The following is a 24,008-nucleotide window of genomic DNA, read 5'->3' as shown; positions in this document are numbered from 1 at the left end:
TCCCACCTGCTTCAAGATGTCCTGCCTTTTTTAGCTGAACCAATGTATATCTTAAATGTATTAATCTATGTCACTGCCTGTCACTACTGTCTCCCTAAAATGTATAAAATCAAGCTATAACCCAGTCAGCTTGGGCACATGCTCTCAGGACCTCCTGAAGCTGTGTAACTGGCCATGGCCCTCAACTTCGGCAAAATAAACCTCTAAATCCGTTTAGACCTGTCTCATACTTTTTGGTTTACAGGTATCATTATCATTAATTTTCTTTCACAAAATTGCCAGCAATATTATTCAAAGTGGCATTTTGCAGTTACTACCTTTGAGAGCTTTTTGACTCCTTCATTTGACCTTCTCTGTAGATTATGTTATTTCAAATTGAGAAAGTTCTCCCTTTATGGGCCCTGAGGTACCTGGAGAGCACCAAGCAAATTCTATAAATGATGGGTATTTTCAATTCTACTTTCTTTGGTATTAAATGTGTAAATATTTCAGTCCCAATATCCTCCCAGTTACTGCCTTTTGCCCCTGCCCCTCATCTCTCAGGCTTGTCCTTGCTGTGAGCTTCAAAAAAGCAGGTGGACTGATCTCACCATGCCCTTCGCATGTCGCTGTGACACGGCCCAGGGCCCAGGCCTCCCCGGACTCTGACCTGCATGCTTCCCCACACATCCCGTTATCTGACTTTATTTCTCCCTCTTCCAAGCTCTGGAAACCTTTCCCAAGTACCACTGAGAATAGAGTTGTCCATAGGAAAGAGAATGACAGTCATATATATAATTTCAAATTATCCAGTGACCATATTTAAAAAGCAAAAAGAAACAGATAAAATTGCCTTAAATATATTTTAATTCAATATATTAAGAAATTATTATTTCAGTATACAACCTGGCTGGGTACAGTGGCTCACACCTATAACGCCAGCACTTTAGGAGACTGAAGCAGGAGGATTACTTGAGCCCAAGAGTTCAATACCAGCCTGGGCAACAAAGTTAGATCTCATCTCCACAAAAAATAAAAAAATTAGCCGGGAGTGGTGGCACACACCTGTGGTCCTAGCTACTTGGGAGGCTGAGGCAGGAGGATCCCTTGAGCCCAGGAATTCGAGGTTGCAGTGAGCCATGAATGCACCACTGCACTCCAGCCAGCCTGTGCAACAGAGCGAGACGCTGTTTCGATAACAATAATAATAATTTCTATGGGTAGACTGAATGTTTATATCACCCCAAATTCATAAGATCAAATCCTAACCCCCAATGTGATGGTCTACGGAGGTGGGGCCTTTGGGAGATTAGGTCATGAGAGTAGAACCCTCATGAATGGGATTAATGCCTTTGTGAACGGGACCCCACAGAATTCTCTGGCCGTCGTTCCACCATGTGAGGATACACCTGGAAATCAGCAGTCTACAACTTGGAAGAGGCTTCTTATCAGATCCCATGATGCTGACACCTTGAAACTGGACTTCCAGCCTCCAAAACGGTGAGAAAAACAATGTGTTGTTTAAGCCACCCAGTCTATGGCAATTTGTTATAGCAGCCTAAACTAAGTTGAGTGCAGTGGCTGAGTGCGGTGGCACGATCATACCTCACTGCAGCCTCAATTTCCTGAGTTCAAGTGATCCTCCTGCCTCAGCCTCCTGAGTAGTGGGACCATAGGTATGCACCACCATGGCCAGTTAATTTTTTTGATTTTTAGTAGAGATGGGGTATTGCTGTGTTGCTCAGGCTGGTCTCAAACTCCAGAGCTCAAGTGATCCTTCCACCTTGGCCTCCCAAAGTGCTGGGATTACAGGCCTGAGACACCATACTCAGCCAAGAAATTATTAATGAGACATTTTATATTCTTTTATTGTCCTGAAAATCCAGTGTGTATTTATACTTTTGGCACATCCCATTTCAAATGAGCCACATTTTCAGTGCTCAGTAGCTGTATGTACTGGTAGTTGCCACATGGGACCTCGGTGCTTTGAGTGTGGTCCAAAGACCAGCAGCAGCATCACCTGTGACCTTGTTAGAAATGCAGAAACACTACATCTCAGAACTTAAAGTAAAATAATAATAATAATAATAATAATAATAATAATAAAAAGAAACACAGAGACCCAGGCTCCACTCAAGACCTGCTGAATCAGGATGTGTATTTTAACAAGACTCCCCAGGCGACATGGCTGCACATTAAAGTTTGAGACACTCTGGTCTGGAAGACACAGTCAGTCCTCAGTAGAATCCCCCATATCCTCCACTTTTTCCTGAACATCCCCATCACCTGCCTGGTCTTGCTGAAACCTGCTCTGACCTGGGGTACTCCTGCCCCTGCAGGTCTCTCCAGTGGTGCCTGTTTCCCTCTTCTTTCCCTCTCCCAAGGCCCTCCTGGCTCTGTGTCCCATGCCAGCAGGTCATACCACCCACTTGCTCTTGTGGTTGCTATCCTTGACTGACCCTAGTAGCTGCTTGGCACTTCTGGTTCCTTGTCACTCCAACACGACTTAGTGATTTCAGCATCTGGTGATCCATTCAGTGTCCTGGACCCTCAGTTCTCTCCTCACCTCCAAAAAGCTTGACTTCCATGATTATACCTTAGATCTTCCCATTACGGAAAACACACACACACACACACACACACACACACACACACCCTTCTGCATCCTTGCTATAAGCTCAGTTTCAAGTAACCACTCTCCAGCCACTATTTCCCATTTTCCTCCTCACTCCCTCAAGCACTTCGATGGTATTTCTACCACTGCAGGACCCATAACACATTGATTCATCCTCCACCTCACTGTCCCTCACCCCTCATCTCCTCATTTCTCTCCTTGCCACTGTTATTCCACACTTCATCCTTACAAGCAGTCTCTTCCATACACCACCCTCCTCTCTCTTTTGGTCATACAGCCTCAACAAAGTCACAGTCTTGGTTAAATCCAACTCTCTGCCTTCACCATGCAGTTGTACACAACCCAAGAAAAACTCGTAACTATTACTTTAAGCACAAGATGATTAACCAAGTTATCCTTGAGTGTTGCCAGGCATTTCCCTAGTCTGTTCTCTCTTCTGCTCTCCTAGATGACTGTCCCATTCCCCTTCCTCAAACTCTGAACACCCCTCCCCCATCCTCACTCTTGGAACCAATGTAGTGATTAATGTTAGGTGTTCACCTGATGGGGCTTAGGTCGGGGTTTCACCATGTTGACCAGGCTGGTGTCGAACTTCTGACCTTAAATGATCCACCCACCTTGGCCTCCTAAAGTTTTTTATCTTGAAATTTGTGATGAGCATGGAGTTAGAGTGAGAGAGGTAAGGGCCACTTTGAGTTTTACCTAGTTCCATTTCCTATTTTCCTGTTGCTCCTCGAAGAGACAGAGTGGTCACACATCTTATCAATGATCTGTAGTGGTTCATATTATACACTTCTTTAGTAGCTCACTCTAGCAGCTCACCCAGCATTAACAAGTAGTTATCACACTGCTTGGTGTGCAGTGGACAGTAATAAATATTTGCCAAGTGAAGACTGAATAAATAAAACGTTCAATCAAAATGTAAATCTGTCTCTTTTGTCTTCCTTGAACTTTAGCGAAAAGGAAACTGCTCAGCATTTTTCTCAAAGCCCTTGATTAGACTTGAAGAGAACATTAAAGAAGGTTTTTCTCTTGACAAAATGACTTCTTAAAACTTTTAATGGGAGCACTTGTTTTTGTTTTTCATTTTTATAGGAATTCTGGTGACTAGTCTGTATTTTATGCAAGGAGGAGTGCTGAATACAATAAGCTGTAAAAGGCTTCCAGGAAAACAGAGCGAGGAAGAAGGAATAACATTCCTGACCTTGAATGTCATCATCTAAATTGATTAATTTTTAAGCTACCCCCATAAAATAGAACTAATAGAAGAACAGAATTATCTGTTTCTCATCAAGATTCAATTCAGTAGGCATTTGCTGAATATCTTTGCAATGTGTTCTGGGTGCATTCAAATAAGTGAAATGTACAGCTGGTAACTTCGGAGATGCTCTGTTTTTTCAACAGTGTGAATTAAGATGTCTTTTTTGATTTGGCATAACCCAAGAAGGCTTTTTAAAGGAAACACTAATTTCTAGTGTTTACTTGCCTTAGAACTTTGAATCAAGAAGCAGAGAAAGGCAGTTAGGGAGGTGTGAAATGTTTTAACTGACCAAGAATTTCCTTTCCCTTTGAATGCTCTCTTTCCATTTTGCCATTTCACATTTTAAAATTTTTTATAAATACTATCAAAGGTTTATGCTGGATTCCAAAGAAGTTAATAGAAACTTTGCATATATAAATGGAATTCCCAGAATAGTTGAATGGAATGTATACTATTGTGAGTAAATGTTTTTTATAATTTTTTCCTTTTACTTATTCTCATTGCCATTATATTATTCAATTTTGTGACGTTTTATAAATTCACCATTTATGTGATTTTTTTGGGCAGGAATTTTTAAAAAGATAGGCAGCAGCTTTTTATAAGTTGCAAAAACCATTCTTAGATGCCACATTTAACCAGGAACACTTACAAAAAAAAGCATTTTTATTTATTTTTTATTTTTTATTTTTATTTTTTGAGACGGAGTCTCACTCTTTCGCCCAGGCTGGAGTGCAGTGGCCGGATCTCAGCTCACTGCAAGCTCCACCTCCCGGATTTACACCATTCTCCTGCCTCAGCCTCCCGAAAAAGCATTTTTAAAATATCCATTTTTAGTATTTTAGATGAGATTTATTTTTAGTTAATTTTAGTTAACTCAGCAATATTGTTTATTTGGAATCCTGTTACTTAAATGTACAAGCTCTTGCCCAGAGATGAGGTTTATGTATTTTCTCAGGACTGACTTGGAAGATCTATAATAAGTATTAAGGGAAAGTTTCAGTAACATTCTTAGTTAAGGATATCAATGAAAAGTGGTAATAATGTTTGGTCCAATTTATGCCTTGATTGATTTAAATTCCTGATAATTAAAATGAGAAGGGAAACTTGGCTTAATTAGGAGGTATACCGCATTTTTAAAATGATCACATTTTTCACTATTAGAAGGGAACAAAAACGATAATTTTCTCCTGCACCCTAAGACCTTGCTCCCTGGGGGTCAGGGCTGTGTCTTAGTCTCTAGAGTTTGCTAAGTTTCTGGAATGTGTGCTCAGGAAACAGAGGGAGAGAGGGGAGGCCTATCTGCCCCCATTTAATTGTGAAGCAATGGAGGTCAAAGAAATTTCCTAAGATGACATAACCACCAAGAATTACAGTCGCAGATTTTCTGCATCCTCTTGTGTGACACGACAAGAATATATATATCTGGCCTCTGCTCCTGATTCCTGACACAGAGTTCCAAAAACCTTTGTAACTGCCTGAATGATAGGAATGCTAGGAACATCTTTTTGTTATAATATTTGGTCTTAGTACCCAGTTTCTAAAACAAGAACTTCTAAGACCCTTGGAATCTCCAGAGTGATGACTGTCCTTTGCTAATGAAATGACTCAGTATTGGGGGCCCCAGCTAGCTTCAGGATGGGGTTTGGGGAATGAAGACCAAGGCATGATCCGAGGGATGGACTTCCAGCCTCCCTGACCTTCGGGGAGGGCAGCGGGGCTGGAGATGAGTTAATCACCAATGGCTCATGATTTAAAAACTCATGCCCAAATAATAAAGTCTGAATGAAAACCATTAAATTTCTTATTCCTCTGCCCCTGGCACCTCATCGTCTTACCACTACTATGCACATCCCTTTGCCATCCTGAGATTCTTTTCCTTCTGGTTTCTAAGCCTAGCTAAAGTGACCTCTGACAGCATGGGATACTGAAAGAGAAAGATCAGGACTTTTACTATCCTACTGTAGGCTGTGTCTTGTACTGTCTTGTGGGAAGGAAATTGGCTTAAAGCAGGATGAGTCAGAAATCGGGGACTGTTTCCTAACACTAAGTAGTCCCTATGCGTTCCCCTTCTCAGATGTGGTTTTGTTCACCATTAGGTTGGTCCACATTGAGTGTTCAGGAAATACTTAGTTCCATCGGTCCTAGTTTCCATTCATGGGGATGGGTGACTCCTGAACATTCATTCATACGATGGTCCTACCTAGGCTCTACCCATGTTCATACAGGTGTAAGAGTCAGACCCCAGTAGTAGATGAAAACTCTATGATGTGTATCTCTTATGTACTGATCTCATGCATGAATGGAGGTGCTGGCCATTTGGGCTCTACCCATCCACATGATTTCTAGAATCTAAGCCTACCCATCTGAAGGTACTCATACCCTTCCAGAGCCTTCATGTCTCCCCAAGGCACATTGTTTCCTTAATCACTAATGGGGAATCTGTCCCTTTGTTCTGCCTGCATATAGTCAGCTTGTCATAAGAGTACTAGAATGGCGGGGATTTCCACCCTATGGGCTTCTTTACATGTAGACTGGCATGCTCCATTTACCACCGTGATAGTCAAAAAAGCTCTCTGTCTAAAAACGGCCTTAATATGCTAAGTCTTTGCCTAACATTAGCATTCAAGGCCTAATGGGGTTTGTCTTAATCTACTTGGGCTGCTATGACTATATACCACAGGCTGGATGTCTTGAATAACAGAATTTATTTTCTCACAGTTCTGGAGCCAAGAGGTCCAAGATTAAGGTGTTGGAAAATTTGGTTTCTGGTGAGGCCTTACTTCCTGGCTTGCAGATGATTGCCTTCTCCTTGTGTCCTCACATGGAGTCTCTCTTCCCTCCCCTTCAGCCTGCCTGTGACTTTGCAACTGCCTTGACTAATAGAGTACAGCTGAAGGCAATACAACATCTACCCAGCTCTCTCTCAGGATACTTGGCCTTGGGAACCAGCCATCGTGCTGTGAGAATGCCTAGCTCTGAGCTGTGGCTGAGCTCCCACACAGAGGCAGGGAGTACCGACTTGCCAACTGTGTGTTAGCCAGCCTGGAGGTGGACCTTCCAGCCACTGAATGTCCCTGTGAGGCAGAGATGAGCCTTCCCTGCAGAGCCCTGCCCAGACTGCAATTCACAGGCAACATAAATGACCATTGTTGTTTAAATCACCAAGTTTTGGGGTGGTTTACTAAGCAATATAATAGGCACCAGGAACAATTGGGGATGAGCCTTTTCTCTTGTTGCTTCCTTGTAATATAATTTTTAACTCCTCAGAACATAAAAGAGATTTCTCCAGACTTTTGTTAAGCTTTTAGAAATATAACCGGGGCAAAAGGAATGACTGAATATATGCATCTACATCTTTTTTATTCCAATATCCTAATGAAATTATATGAAATTTCATATAAAAAATCCAGCAAACTAAATCTGAAATGTATAAAATGAAATATATGCCATGATCCACAGGGATTTATCCCACATACATAAGGCTGGCTCAACATTCAAAAATCAGTTAATGTAGTCCATCACATCAACAGGCTAAAAAAGGAAATCACATGATCTCATCAATATATGCAGAAAAGACATTTGACAAAATCCAATGCCTGTTCATGATAAAAACACTCAGCCTACTAAGAATAGTGAGGAGCTTCCTAAACCTTATAAATAATGTATAAATAATGTATACATTTAAAGTCCTATAGTTAATATCATGCCTAATAGTGAGAAATTAGAAGTTTTCTGGCTAAGATTAGGAACAAGACAAGGGTGACCCCTCTTGCCACTCTTTTTCAACATCTTACTGGCAGTCCTAGCTAGTGCAGTTGGACAAAAAAGGAAATAAAATGTATACTGATTGGGAAGAAAGAAATAAAACTGTCTTTGTTCATAGATGACACAATCATCTACATCGACAATTGAGAAGAGTCTCCAAAAATCTCCTGGCCCTTATAAATAATTATGGTAAGGATGCAGGATGTAAGGTCAATTTGTAAAAATCTATCTCTTTCATAAAAATGAACAATAAACAAATAGACAAAATTACAAACACAATACCATTTACATTAGCACCCCAAAAGTTATATACTTAGGTATAAATCTAACAAAATATGTACATAACATACATAAGAAAATCTATAAAACTGTGATAATAGAAATCGAAGAACTAAATAAAATGGAGAGATATTTTATTTTCATGGGTGGGAAGACAATATTGTCAAGATGTCAATTCTTCCCAACTTGATCGCATTTTGGGGTGGTTTATTAAACACTATATAATAGGGACTCAACAGGGACTCAATGCAATCTCAATCAAAATTCCAGCAAGTTATTTTGTGGATACTTACAAACTGATTATTGAATTTATATGGAGAGATGAAAGACCTAGAACAGCCAAATCAATATTGAAAGAGAAAAACAGGGTTGTGGACTGACACTACTTGACTTCAAGACTTGCTATAAAGCTTCAGTAATCAAAATGGTACGATATTAGCAAAAGAATGGACAAGTAGATTAGTGGGACAGAACAGAGAGCCCAGGAATAGAACCACATAACAACTGACTTTTGAAAAAGAAGCAAAGAAAACTCCATGGAGAAAAGAGTCTTTTCCTCAAATGTGCTGGAACAACTGGCCATCCATACGCAAAAACAAACAAACAAGCCAACAACAAAACTGAATCGAGACACAGAGATTACATCTTTCACAACAGTTAACTCAAATGGATCATAGACCTAAATATTAAGTGCAAAATTCTAAAACTCCCAGAAGATAATGTAAGAGAAAATCTAGATGTCCTTGGGTATGATGATTGTTTTTAAAATACAGTAACAAAGATAAAATTGATATGCAAAGCTTCATTAAAATTAAAAATTGCTCTATGAAAGGACTCTCAAGTCACAGACTGGGAGAAAATATTTGCAAAACACATATCTGAATAATGATTGTTATCCAAAATATGCAAAGAACTCTTAAAACTCAACAATAAGGAAAGGAATAACTCAATTTAAAAAATGGGCAAAAGACCTGAATAAATATCTCACCAAATAAAGTATATAGATGGCAAATAAGCACATGAAAAGATGCTCAACATTGCATGTCATTAGAGAATTGTAAATTAAAATGACACTACACATCTATTAGAACGGCCAAAATCCAGAACGCCTGATGAAACCACGTGCTGACAAAGATGTGGAACAGCAGGAATTTTCATTCATTGATGGTGGGGATGCAAAATGGTCCAGACACTCTGGAAGATAGTTTGGCAGTTTCTTACAAAACTAAACATACTCTTACCACATAATCCAGCAATCACATACCTTACTATTTACAAAACAAAGTTTTGTGGTAAAAACTTTGTCCACAAAAAAACTTGTGCAAAGATGTTTGTAACGTCATTATTACTAATTGCCCACACTTGGAAGCTACCAAGACATCCTTCAGTGGGTGAACGACTAAACAAACTCTGGTAGATTCAGATAATGGAATATTGTTCAGTGATAAAAAGAAATAATCTATCATGCCAAGAAAAGATATAGAGGAACCTTAAATGCATATTACTAAGTAAAAGAAACCAAAGTGAAAAGGCCATATACAGTATGATTCCAACAACATGACCTTTGAAAAAGGTAAAACTATGAAGACAGTAAAAAGATCAGTGGTTGTCGGCCGGGCGCGGTGGCTCATGCCTGTAATCCCAGCACTTTGGGAGGCCGAGAGGAGCGGATCACGAGGTCAGGAGATCGAGACCATCCTGGCAAACACGGTGAAACCCCGTCTCTACTAAAAAAATACAAAAAAGTAGCCGGGCGTGGTGGCGGGCGCCTGTGGTCCCAGCTACTCGGGAGCCTGAGGCAGGAGAATGGCGTAAACCCGGGAGGCGAAGCTTGCAGTGAGCCTAGATCGGGCCACTGCACTCCAGCCTGGGCAACTGAGCGAGACTCTGTCTCAAAGAGAAAAAAAAAAAAGATCTGTGGTTGTCAGGGGCTGCAAGGAGAGAGGGATGAATAGGCAGAGCACAGAGGGCAGTGGAACTATCCTGTATGATACTATTATATAATGGTAAATACATGCCATTATACATTTGTCCATACCCATAGGATGTACAACACTTGTTGAACCCTATGTAAACTGTGGAGTTTGGGTAATAATATTGTGTCACTGCAGGTTCATTGATTATAACAAATGTACTACTTTGGTGGGAGATGCTGATAGTGAAGAAGGTTGTGAGTGTGTGACAAGAGGGGGATATGGGAACTCTCTGTACCTTCTGTTCAATTTTGCTATAAATCTAAAACTGCTATAAAACATAAAGTCACTTTAAAAAATATATAATCTTTATATAATTAAATATATATAATGTTTAATGTCCATAAAAGCACTAGAAAGCCAGGAGAGCTAGAACTAGCTTATCAGAAACGAGAGGACTTTCAGGAAGACATAAAGAATTGATTATGGTAAATCCAGTAGTGTGGAAAAAAAGATCAAATTGCAGAAATAATGGATGCTATATTTTGGTTTCTTATTTTTTCAACAATAACAATAAAAGGAAATATCAGGAAAAATAGATTCCCACTCACAATTGCAACATAAATTATAAAACCTTGGTTGAAATGTAATAAGGAAAATGTAAGAGCTAAGTGACAAAACTTTAAAACTTTAAGTTGTAAATAAATTGGTAGAAAATAATTCTATACATATTAATATAAAATATAAGTATTTTATATTAATCTGTAAATGTAATATTAGTCCCCCTGCAAAGAAAAAATCCTAGTGGAAAGAATTAGATAATTCTGATATTTTCTAGGAAGAGAAAATGTGTAAGAATAGAACATAGCTGGGTGTGGTGGCTTACGCCTGTAATCCCAGCACTTTGGAAGGCCAAGACGGGTGGACCACTTGAGGTCAGGAGTTTGAAAACAGCCTGGCCAATGTGGTGAAACCCCGTCTCTACTAAAAATACAAAAAAATTAGCCGGGTGTGGTGGCATGTGCCTGTAATCACAGCTACTTGGGAGGCTGAGACAGGAGAACTGCTTGAACCTGGGAGGTGGAAGTTGCAGTGAGCTGAGATTGCGCCACTGCAATCCAGCTTGGGTGACAGAGCAAGATTTTGTCAAAAAAAAAAAAAAAAAAAAAAAAGAATAGAATATAAATTTAAAAAATGAAGAATCATAAAGGGGAAATGATTAAGCTATCATATTGAAAAAGTTTGACACTGAAAGGTTAGAAAATTAATCCAGTTAAACAAATGAGCTTCTAGTAAAATACCTATTTGTAAATTCCAATTCAAGACACAATCAAGACAAAATATCAAATTAGTGGGGGGAGGATGGACTAATCAACAGATAGCTTTGAGATCATTGATCAATGACTGTCCAGTTGAGAAAAAACATTTTATTACATTTTATATAAAAATACATGTACAGTGGTGACTACTGGCTTACACCTATAATCCAACACTTTGGGAGGCCAAGAGGCAGGAGGATCGTTTGAGGTCAGGAGTTTGAGACAAGCCTGGGCAAAACAGTGCCAAAAAAAAATCTCTACAAAAATAAATAAATAAATAAAAATTAGCCAGGCATGGTGGTACGTGCCAGTAGTCCCAGCTACTCGGGAGGCTGAGGTGGGAGGGTCCCCCGCTTGAGCACAGAAGTTGTAGGCTGTAGTGAGCTAGGATCACACCTCTGAAGCCTGGGGCAGAGTGGGGACCCTATCTCTTCAAACAGACAAACCAACCAACCATATACAGAAGAAAATAGAAGGACACTGTTATCATCTTGCTGTGGGGAATATCTTTCTAAGTAAGTTCCTAGAAACAAAGCAAAATGAAAAGCAACTTAATGGGAGGATGTATTTGTAACATACAAAATGACACAGTGTTGATCTCATATATAAAAAACTTCAACAAATCTATATGATAAACAACCTCACAGAAAATGGGCAAAATATATGACAAGACAATTCAGAGAAAAGGAAATAGAAATGGTTAAGATAAGCATTTGAAGAGACGTTCAACTTCACTAATAATCAAAAACATGCACATTAAAACAAGATACCACTTTTTAAACATCTAGTTTTAAACAATTCCGGGTTGAATATTCAGTGCTGGGAATGGTCTGTGTAATCAGGCACTTTCCTACAGTGTAAGTGGAAATGTAAACTGTGATCACCTTTGTCCAAGGCAGTTTGGCAGCATATATCCCGACACACCCCTGGGTCCTGTACCTGGCAGATATTACATACGGGGTAATTATTTATTGACTTAGTGCAGGATTACTTTCACAAAAGGAAAGAGTTTGCTGTGAGACAGAGAGGGCTTTCATTCCTGGCTTTGCCATTTATTTACTAAATAACCTTTAAGCAATTGACTGTAACTTCCCTATGTTCCAACTTCCTTATCTAAAAAAAGTGGAGATATTCCTACCTTGTAGGCTGTGAGGAATACTGAAACAATACATGAAATGTTTCATCTAAAGGCTACCAACTTACAAGTGCTCAATGAAGAAAAGACTTTATTCTCCCCATATGATTTTCCTGACAACCCAAGAGAAATCCATTTCCTCAGAAAACTTTACCAGCTTCTTTTTACATTCTCCTTCCTCCTCAATCAACCTTCTCGACCTGCCCTTAGGCTCTTGTCTTTTGCCAACACAGTTCATTAGACTCTTCCCACTGAGGGTGATGTTCATTACTACATCAGTCCTTTGATAGACTTGACTGCTGTGGGTTGAATTGAGTTCCCCAAAGAGATGTTTGGGTCCTGACCTCTGGTATGTATAAATGTGACCTTATTTGGAAATAGGGTCTTTACAGATGTTATCAAGGTAAGATGAAATCAGAGCGGCGTAGGGTGGCCCCTGACCCAATTCAACTGTCGTCCTTATTAAAAGAGGGAAATTTTTAACACAGACACACACAGGGAGAACGTCATGTAACTACAGAGGCAAAGAGGGAAGCAACATGTCTATAAGCCAAGGAAGGCCAAGGAATGCCGGCAACCACCATAAGCTAGGAAGAGGCAGACACAATCCTTCCCTAGAGCCTGCAGAGAGGATGTGGGCCTGCGGACACCTTAATTTCAGATTTCCAGCCTCCAGAGTGTGAGAGAATACATTTGTTTTAAGTCATCAAGTTTGTAGTATTTTGTTACAGCAGTCCTAGGAGACTAATACCCTCCTGCACAAAAGGTCAACTGAGTAATTCTCAGTTTGGTAATAACCAGTGGAACAGATGGAGATGATACAAGGTTTTGGGTAAGTACGGATAAATCCCCTAAAATATAAACTTGTTTTTCCACATTAAGCTAGGGTTAGAAAAGAGAAGAATTATTATCAATCTTTTTGTGTGTGTGTGTGTATGTGTGTGTGTGTGTGCACTGCTATAACAGAATACCACACACTAGGAAATGTTAAAGAACAGAAACTTATTTCTCACAGTTCTGGACGCTGGGAAGCCCAGGATTAAGCTGCCAGCATATTTAGTCTCTGGTTCCAAGACGGTGCCTCACTGCTGCATCCTCCAGCGGGGGGAACACTGTCCTCACATGGCAGAAGACTGGGAGAGAGGGCGAGAGAGAGAAAGCCCACTTCCACAAGCCCTTTTCATACCAGCATTAATCCATTCATGAGGGCAAAGCCCTCATGACTTACAGATCTCCCATTAGGCCCCACCTCCCGGTTCTGTTGCATTGGGGATTAAGTTTCCAGCACATGAATTTTGGGGGCATCACTTTCAAACCACAGCAATGTTTAAGGGTCAGATGGGTGTAAAACAAAAATTTATAAGAAACAAAACATAAGCTTGTCTCTCAGTCCACTCGGACTAAGGGAGGAAAATTAAGCGTGTGGTTTTCCAAGCATGAAGCTCCAAAGGCCCCAAATTTCCCTGTCAGGGTGCCAGATGATTGTATGTTCTTAGCGGCCATTAAAGTTCTCCTACTGTGGCTCCAGGCTCCTTTCTTGTTCACTATTTGGTGGTCTAGAGAGATGTAACAATAAAAATAAAATGATCAAAATTAGTTTAGATGAGTTGGCTAAAACAAAAAATGTATTGAGTTGCAAGGAACAGAAAATCCAGTTAAGGTGGTTTAAAAAAATAAGGAATGTACTGTCTCACATAGAAGTCTAAAGGTAAGAAGTTTCAGGGTTGGTTACTATTGCAGCTCAATTATGTCGGGATTCTGAGTTGCTTTTGTACAATATTTGACTTTCCCTTCATAGTCACAGGATATCCAGTAGAACTCCAAGCATCATACCTACAGAACAACCCCCACGACCAGAAAGCTGTTTGTCTTTGCCCATCTCTTTTCAGGAAGGGAAACCCTTTCCAGCCCAGCACACTTGGTTGTGATGAACTCTGAGCTATCAGAGATAATGGACAATGCATGCCCACGGCATGGTATATACTTTCTTGTTTTTTTTTTTTTTTTGAGATGGAGTTTCACTCTTGTTGCCCAGGCTGGAGGGCAATGGCATGATGTTGGCTCACTTGCAACCTCCACCTCCTGGGTTCAAGCCATTATCCTGCCTCAGCCTCCTGAGTAGCTGGGATTACAGGCACGTGCCACCACACCTGGCTAATCTTGTATTTTTAGTAGAGACGGGGTTTTTCCATGTTGGTCAGGGTGGTCTTGAACTCCCAACCTCAGGTGATCCACCTGCCTCAGCCTCCCAAAGTGCTGGGATTATAGGCATGAGCCACCGCACCTGGCCTAGGTACATACTTTCATTGTGACCATGTGACTATGCATGTTTGATGCCTGGCTTTATTAAATAATGCACCAACATGGCATTAGTTTCTCAGTCAAAATCTGTGACATGGAATCTGAATATAAATCTTGGTGATGTTCTTGTGGGAGGTAGTTTTAGAAACCATATAATTACGTTGCTTTTCCAAGTTGATATATTTAATAGTCTCCACAAATAGCTCCCCCAATAAGCTGTACCTCCTATGATTCACACCCTAGGGGAGTCCCCACCCCTTGAATCTGGGCTGGCCTTGTAACTTGCTTTTGATTAACAGAATGTGACAGAAATCGCACTGCATGACTGCTGAGCCCACACCATCCAAAGCCTTGCAGCTTCCTCCTAGGACTGTTGCAATGTTTACTTTTGTGAAGTGAACTACCATGTGTAAGTCCCACCACTCAGACTCCCACACTGTGAGAAAGCCCAGGCCAGCCACATGGAGAGGGCTTCATGGAGAGAAAGAAATGCTTAGCCAGGCCCTTGCATTCTTGTCATCCCAACCCAGGCAAGAAACATGTGTGTGAAGAAGCCATTTTGAACTTCTAACCCAATCAAACCTTCAGAGGATCCCTGCTCCAGATGCCATCTGACTGCAACCAGAATCAAAATCCCAAGTAACAACTTCCCATCTGAAGCTCAGCCAACACATAGAACCACAAGAGATAATAACATTTTTTTTCTTTAATTAAACCATCAAATTTGGGGCCTCCAAAAAGGGAATGTGATGGACAGGTCCTAGGGTCAATTATTTTCACCTCTTGCTGTTCATGTCTTCTTAACATTCCCCTCCCCTTGAGTGAGGGTGGGACTTATGTTATACAAGGCTCTGTCTTAGCATACTGGACTGGGAGATTCTTTTTGCTGGCTTCACGCAGTAAGTAGCTATGTTGAGAAAACCCACATCGTAAGGAGCCACAGGTGGTATCTAGGACCCAAGACTGGCCTCTTCTGACAGCTACCAAAAAGCCAGGGTCCTCAGTCATACATCCACAATGGAGTGAATTCTTCCACCAACCTAATGAACTTGGAAGTACACTCTTCCCCTGCCAAGCCTCCAGATGAGAATATAGCTCATCTGACACCTTGACTGCAGTCACATGAGACCCTGAGCAGAGGACCTAGCTGAGTCATGCCCAGGCTCCTGCCCCACAGAAACTAAGATAATAAATGTGTATTATTTAAGGCTGCTATGTTTGTAGTAATTTGTTACACAGCATAGAAAACAAATGCTAGAGGTGAGTGTATTTTGCATAAGAGCTATGAATTGAGGTGACCCAAGGATGGCCTGAGATAGTTTTCAAAGAGGGCCACAATCAATTCCTTTCCTCTCTGCATATTCATGCTGCTCCTCACATTGAGATGTGGAATCTAATTCCTTCCTGTTGAGTTTGGACTGGTCTTAGTGTCTTACTTTAACCAGTAGAATGTGAGAAGAAGTGATGTTCTAAGACTTCAAGGCTAAGTCATAAGGAGTCTTGCAGTTTTTCCCTCAGTCTTTTAGAACCCTATACCTGGTAGTACTGACTCACCATGTGAGCTGTCTCCCACACTGAAGGCACCATGTGGAGAGGCCACAGACGGCCAGGGAGAGAGGGCCTGGCCACTTAGATTCCATCTGAGCCCTGTTTTCCAGACTTCCCTGTCAAGGCACGAGACTGTGAGGGAAGACTTTATGAACTCTCCAGTCACCATCTGAATACCACTGAGTGACTCCAGTTAATGTCACAAGGAGCAGAATAATTGCCCAGCAGAGCCCTATCCTAATTACCCATAGAATGATGCGCTGCCATCAGGCAGGAATCTGGAAGGACCTCAGACAGGAAAGGCTGAATGCCTTCAACACTAACCTGAGGATATCTCCTATAGGAGGTGGGCAGGAGGGACTTAATAGCAGAATAATTCCACCTATTTCAACTCAGGGGCTAGGGTTGCATAACATGGCTATGCCTAAGTCCTTCATTGACAAGGGGAACGGAACTAATATGATGGCTTTAGACAAATCAGGATTAACTCCCTGGCGTTTTCACTGAACACTTTACTTGGCTGAACACTTCTTGCGTTGGGAGCCAAGCCATAGTGTCTGTCATGATTATTTGAAGCCATGGTCATTTTGCCAGGATCGCAGCTGATATTGATTTTGCCACAACTATCTCTACTGCTCACTGGCTGCTGAAGGTCCCATCTTCACTAGCGCTTACTGCTTTTTTGGTCAGGTTCCCAGAGGAGCAGCTTGCTTTTTCAAGACTTAGAGTTTGCTTGAGAATATGGAACAAATTATCCCAGAGTTGCATGTGAGGATTACTTAGTGATCTTATCCAATGTCAAGTCAAAAGTGGGTCTTCTCACTAACAATTAGGACACAATCCAGGACAGAACCCAGATACTCTTCAGCACTCTTCTATCCTAGGGCGAGTTTCCCAAGGCATGCCTCCTGGAGGTTGATGAAAGATCTTAGTGGGAATGAGGGGGCCATGTAAAAAAATTCATTAGGATCAAAGTTCTCTTTCCCAGAAGGTCTAGCAAATTCTCTATTGCATAGGATTTGTGATGCTTGCCTTTACAGTCTTAGCATTCCCATTAGCTATGCAGATTAGGCCCTTAGCCAACCCTTTACCAGTCATCAAAAATGACTGGAAGCCATTACTAGTTGAAGTGGACTCAGCCATGAGGAGCCTGAGATTTATGACAGCATCTTGAACATGTTAAACATATTAGTACAAAATGGTAAGGTTTCTCTGGCATTACAGTGCTTAGAATTAGCAATAAGACCAATATCTTAACCTTGAGGCAATTTTGACACATTCTAAGAATCAGACTAGTAACCAGGAACTGGAAAGTTTCCATAGCAGTCAATGGTGTTTTATTACCTCATCTATTTTAAAGAACAATGTATTACTTCATCTCTAGTGTTTTATGTTATTAGAGATTCACTTTTATTGAGCAAGGCTTTAAGAAATGTTACAAAGGGAGGAGTGGGCATATGCATGTTCTCAAATCCCGAGGGGAAAATAAGGGCCATGGAAGACTTAAACCTTCACATGCTTTTCCTCTCTGGGTTTGATGCTGCTAACAGAAAAGCAATGCTGTGTTCCTTGAGAGGAGGTTCTAATTAGACAGTATAGCAATGATTCCAAGGCTCTGCTCCCTGGGTTTTAGCACATTGAGAAATTGAGATTATTAGAGTGGAAAACCTTCCCAATAAAATGTCCCCAATGAAGTTTTCTAGCTTGAAGACTATTGGTCAAAAGAAAAAAAAAAAAAAAGGAAAAAAGAAAAATTAAAAAACAGAGGAGCAGGCCGGGTGCGGTGGCTGATGCCTGTAACCCCAGCACTTTGGGAGGCCAACGTGGGCGGATCACTTGAAGTCAGGAGTTCAAGACCAGCCTGGTGAACCCTATCTCTGCCAAAAATGCAAAAATTAGCTGGGCGTGGTGGCACATGCCTGTAATCCCAGCTACTCAGGAGGCTGAGGCTGGAGAATTGCTTGAACCCGGGAGGTGGGGGTTGCAGTGAACTCAGATCATACCCCTGCACCCCAGGCTGGGTGACAGAGCGAGACTCCATCTCAACAAAACAACAACAACAACAACAACAACAAAAACCCAGAGGAGCTAGAGACAAAGTGACTCAGGCTTACATACAGAGCCTGCTATAGATAGGTATACACATGGCCCAGAACTCATACTTGTAATACTCATTTGCCTGAAGACAGCTCTCTGATGGGAAATTACATGAGTGAGGATATAAGAGAAAACAAATAAATGTGCTCAATTATTTTGAATACCTTTTTTTTTCCTTTTCTAAATGCATCATTCAAAAAACTTGTTATAGTCTGATTTCATTTGTAGGATGGTATATTCCAAAGTTGAGGTGACAGATTTCAGGAACTTCCTAGAAATTTTAGAGCTATCGGCCAGGTGTGGTAGCTCACACCTGTAATCCCAGCACTTTGGTAAGCCGAGGTGGGTGGACCACCTGAGGTCAGGAGTTTGAGACCAGCTTGACCAACATGGAGAAACCCTGTATCTACTAAAAATACAAAAAATTAGCCAGGCGTGGTGGTGGGAGCCTGTAATCCCAGCTACTCAGGAGGCTGAGGCAGGAGAATCACTTGAACCCAGGAGGCAGAGGTTGCGGTGAGCCGAGATCACACCATTGCACTCCAGACTGGGCAACAAGAGCGAAACCCGTCTCAAAAAAATAGAAAGAAATTTTAGAGCTATCTCGTTGCCTTTTAACTCTGTTTCTAAAACCCTGCTGCTTCTGCTATGCATTCTAAGAAAGAAGATTTATGTGATCTAATTTATTCCAGTGGAAAAGCGGGGATCTAAGTTGTCTCATGTCCAACAAAGTTGGATTGTATAAGATTTTATTAAAAAATCCAGTGCTTCTACTCTGTTTATTACCTGAACTGGAAATCTGGTGTAAATCTTGGAGTTCAGGGAAGGTCAAAAAAAAAAAAAAAAAAAAAAAAGGAAATGGTCTCTACTTCTCCACTGGATGCTTTCTGTTGCCCTGACCTTTCTCTCTCTGTCATTTTCATGCACTCAGGAGGTCATCTCTTTGGTCTTCCAGTCTTGGTTAAGAGCGCTGGGTCTGAAGTTTGAGCCATGTCAGCCAAGGGTTAGAGCTGGACACAGAAGCCACTACAGGCATCTCAAGTAGAAAGGGATTTAATACAGGAAATTCTATGTTTACAAAATCCTTGGGAGAAAAAAATTTGGCAGTTAAAAACAAACAAACAAACAAACAAACAAACAATTAAACATGCAATGATCACAGGACCCAGCAATTGCACTCTTGGGCAAAGTGAAAATGTATGTTCACACAAAAACCTGTGTGTGAATGTTCACAGTGGCTTTGTTTGTAGTGGTCCCAAACTGGAAACAGCTGAGATATCCTTCAGTAAGTGAACAGTTAAACCAGCGATTGTACTGCCATACTATGGAACGCTACTCAACAATAAAAATTAATGAGGCTGGGGGCAGTGGCTTACCCCTGTAATCCCAGCACTTTGGGAGGCAGAGGTGGGCAGATCACTTGAGGTCAGGAGTTCGAGACCAGCCTGGCCAAAATGGTGAAACGTTGTCTCTACTAAAATACAAAAATTAGCTGGGTATGGTGGAGGGTGCCCACAATCCCAGGTACTTGGGAGGCTGAGGCAGGACAATTGCTTGAACCTGGGAGGCAGAGGTTGCAGCAAGCCAAGATCGCACCACTGCACTCCAAGCCTGGGCGACAGAGCAAGACTCCCACTCAAAAATAACTAACTAACTAAATAAACAAACTATCCATACACACAATATCTTGGATGATGAATCTCCAGGAAACTTGAATGACAAAAGCACATTTCAAAAGATTATTCATTTATAATACTTAAAAAAAATTAAGACACGGTCTTGCTCCGTCACTCAGGCTGGAGTGCAGTGGTGCGATCGTGGCTCATTGCAGCCTTGATCCCCTGGGATCAAATGAGGCCCCAGCCTCCCCAGTAGCTGGGACCAGAGGCATGTGCCACCATGTCTGGCTAGTTTTTATTTTTTGTTGAGCTGGGGTCTCGCTATATTGCTCAGGCTGGTCTCAAACTCCTGGGTTCAAGCAATTCTCCCGACTTTGTCTCCCAAAGTGCTGGGATTACAGGCGTGAACCACTCCACTTGGCCTATAGTACATTTTGAAATGACAAAATTTTAAAAATAGAGGACAGGTTCATGTTTTCAAGAGGTTAGGGATGGGTGTAGGAGGGAGGTGGTGCAGTTATAAAGGGGTACCATGAGGTATCCTGGTGGTTTTGGAATCTTGATGGCGGTGGTGGATGAATGAATATATACATGCAATAAAACTGTATGGAAGTAGGCCAGACATGGTGGCTCATGCCTGTAACCCTAGCCCTGTGGGAGGCCAAGGCAGGAGGATTGCTCGAGCTCAAGAGTTCGAGACCAGTCTGGGCAACAAAGTGAGACTTCTATCTCTACTCAAAATAAATAAATAAATAAATAAAATAGTTGGGCATGGTGGGTGGCCAAGGAGGGAGGATCAATGGAGCCCAGGAGCTGAAGACCAGCCTTGGCAAAAGTGAGACCTCGTTTCTACTAAAAATAAGCAAATTAGCTGGACATGGTGGTGTGTACTTGTGGTCTCAGTTACATAGGAGGCTGAGACAGGAGGACGACTTGAGTCCAGGAGGTTGAGGTTGCAAGTGAGCCTGGATGACAGAGTGAGACCTTGTCTCAGACAAAACAAACCAAACCAAACTGTATACAAGTAAATATACATACTCTTGCACAAATGAGTACAAAAACTGAGGAAATCTGAATGAGGCTGGTGAATTCTTTTTTTTTATTATTTTTAAAATTTATTTTATTTAATTTATTTATTTATTTATTTTGAGACGGAGTCTCCCTCTGTCTCCCAGGCTGGAGTGCAGTGGCGCGATCTCCACTCACTGCAAGCTCCGCCTCCCGGGTTCACACCATTCTCCTGCCTCAGCCTCCCGTGTGGCTGGGACTACAGGTGCCCGCCACCGCGCCCGGCTAATTTTTGTATTTTTAGTAGAGACGGGGTTTCACCGTGTTAGTCAGGATGTTCTCGATCTCCTGACCTTGTGATCCGCCCATCTCGGCCTCCCAAAGTGCTGGGATTACAGGCGTGAGCCACCGCGCCCAGCAAGAGACTGGTGAATTCTGTCGATGCCAATATGCTGCTTGTGCTATTGCTCTACAGTATTTGAAGACATGACCATGTCACTCACTGTATTATTTCTTAAAAATACATTTGAATCTACAATTATCAGTTGAAAAAAATATTCATGAGACAGAGGAAGAGAACTTGGAGGGCCATCAGTTGTTGTTGAAGTCAGGACATTACCGCCATAGCTGAAGGCCAGAATTCAGAAAACCACTCCTGCTGCCATGCTGCTCCCCCAACCCAAGTGGCTCTCATGCCCATGAAAACGGTGACTAGAAACAAACTTGGACTCTAGCTGCCATTAATCCTCATGTCAGTTGGACCAGAAAGCGGAAAGATGGCTTCTGTTTCACTTCCACCTGCCAGATTGAGCAGGAACACATCTAACTGACAAAGCTCAATTTGCTTCCTATATGTGAGATGCAAAATGGTCTGGGACATGTGGCTGTTAGCACTCTAATTTTTCCAAAGAGAATATGGAATGGGAGTTGAATGAGTATAATATCTACCATAACCAGCCACTAGCTATGTGGCCTTGGGCAAGTTTATTAATGTTTCCAATTCTTAGTTTCTGACTCTATGAAATAAAGACCATTATCATACTGAGTGTGGAAAAACTCAAATTGTTTTTCCCCTGCTCTAATACAACAATCAACAGAGAAGACTTCTGTGACCAAGTATGCAAGGGATTTCTTCCCATCAACAAGCAGGCAATCAGTTCTACAGGCGACACCAGCAGGGTGCCCTTCGATTCCATTCAATTCTGACACTGTCTCCTTGGAGATGGCATCAGATCCCACAGGCCAAGGGTTGAGTCTCCAATACTGTGCCCCCGCCAACTTCTGATGCCAATTGCAAGCCCCAGCTTATTTTACCTGTGCTTCTGACTGGCTAAAAATTGGGGTTCACATGACCCCCTTCTTAGGTTTATTAATCTGATAGAGTGGCTCACAGAACTCAGGGAACCCCTTACTCAGGATTACCAGTTACTATAAAGGATATGACAAAGGATGCAGATGAAGAGATGTACAGGGCAAGGTACAGGAGAATGAGTTTGGAGCTTTGGTGCCCACCCTGAAGCGTCACCCTCCATGAACCTCCACGTGTTCAACGATCTAGAACTCTCCACACACAGTCCTTTTGGGTTTTTATGGAAGCTTCATTACGTAGGCATGATTGATTAAATCATTGGCCATTGGTGATCAAGTTAGCCATCAGCTTCTCTCTCCTCCCTGGAGGTTAGGGGATGGGGCTGAAAGTCCTAGCCCTCTAATCCTGCCTTGGTCTTCACAATGACCAGTTTCCACCCTGAAGCCAGCTAAGGGCTGCCACTCAACAGCGAACTCATTAGCATACAAAATACATCATTTTGGTGATTCTAAGCATTTTAGAAATTGTATGCCAGGAAAACGGAAATGAAGACCAAATATATATTTTACCACAGCAAATACACTTACCTCCTAGAGTTGGCTGAGACGTAGCACACTGCCCGGCACATCTCATACGCTCCCTCCATCCTTGCTGGCCATTATCATGGTTTGTGCAGTCTGAGAAAGAAAATCAGCAAATGTTCCAGGTGAAAAGCAAAGGAAATAAATATTTAAAAACAGAGAGAGGCCGGGCGCAGTGGCTCAAGCCTGTAATCCTAGCACTTTGGGAGGCCGAGACGGGCGGATCACGAGGTCAGGAGATCGAGACCATCCTGGCTAACACGGTAAAACCCCGTCTCTACTAAAAAATACAAAAAACTAGCCGGGCGAGGTGGCTGGCGCCTGTAGTCCCAGCTACTCGGGAGGCTGAGGCAGGCGAATAGCGTAAACCCAGGAGGCGGAGCTTGCAGTGAGCTGAGATCCGGCCACTGCACTCCAGTCTGGGCGACAGAGCGAGACTCTGTCTCAAAAAAAAAAAAATAAATAAATAAAATAAAATAAAATAAAAACAGAGAGAAGAGAGAATTTTAAAGGGAAAGCAGGAGAATCATTCTTGAATAACTGGCATGTACTCAGTGGCAAGAGATGGGAAAGAAAGATGTGAAAAATGTTATTGCACATATTTAGTCTTGTATAGAATGATTGACTTATATCCAATTAGAGAACTTGGAGTTGGAGGCCTCACTCTTCTCCCCATATTTTGTATTGTGTTAAAACAAATATGAGAATGTTATGAAAGTCATAAAATGATTCAATATCATATCCCCTTTAGATTATAGCCCCTTGAAGATTATTTCTCCTCTACTGCTATACCCTCAGCAGCTAGTATGTTTTTGGAGATTAGCCAAGTTTGTGAGTAAAGGTGTCAGCATCAACAACTAGCTACTAAATGTATTTGCTTCTTTTCCGACATACCATGAAGTCACTATATAGTATAACCAGAGTGTCTGTCAGTTCAACCACCTGCTTGTTAACATCTTTCACTGGCCTTTTAGCGCCTCCTGGAGAAGGGTTTCTGGGCCTCAGCACTATTGACATTTTGGGCTAGAAAAATCTTTGTTGTGGGGGCGACCTGTGCACTGCAGATGGTGAGCGAAATACTTAACTTCTACTCCTTAGATACCTACAGCACAGCTCCGTTTGTGACAATCAAGAATGCCTGCAGGTGTTGTCAAATGTCCCCTGGGGACAAAATCACCCAGGGATGAGAACCACTGTGTTAGAGGAAAACACAACTGAGCCATCACCCTTAGAGCTTTCCATTACAGCTGGTAGCTTTA

The sequence above is a fragment of the Theropithecus gelada genome, chromosome 4 (genome assembly GCF_003255815.1).
Source record: "Theropithecus gelada isolate Dixy chromosome 4, Tgel_1.0, whole genome shotgun sequence".
Classification (NCBI taxonomy): Eukaryota; Metazoa; Chordata; class Mammalia; order Primates; family Cercopithecidae; genus Theropithecus; species Theropithecus gelada.
Note: the sequence above shows the minus strand (reverse complement) of the source record.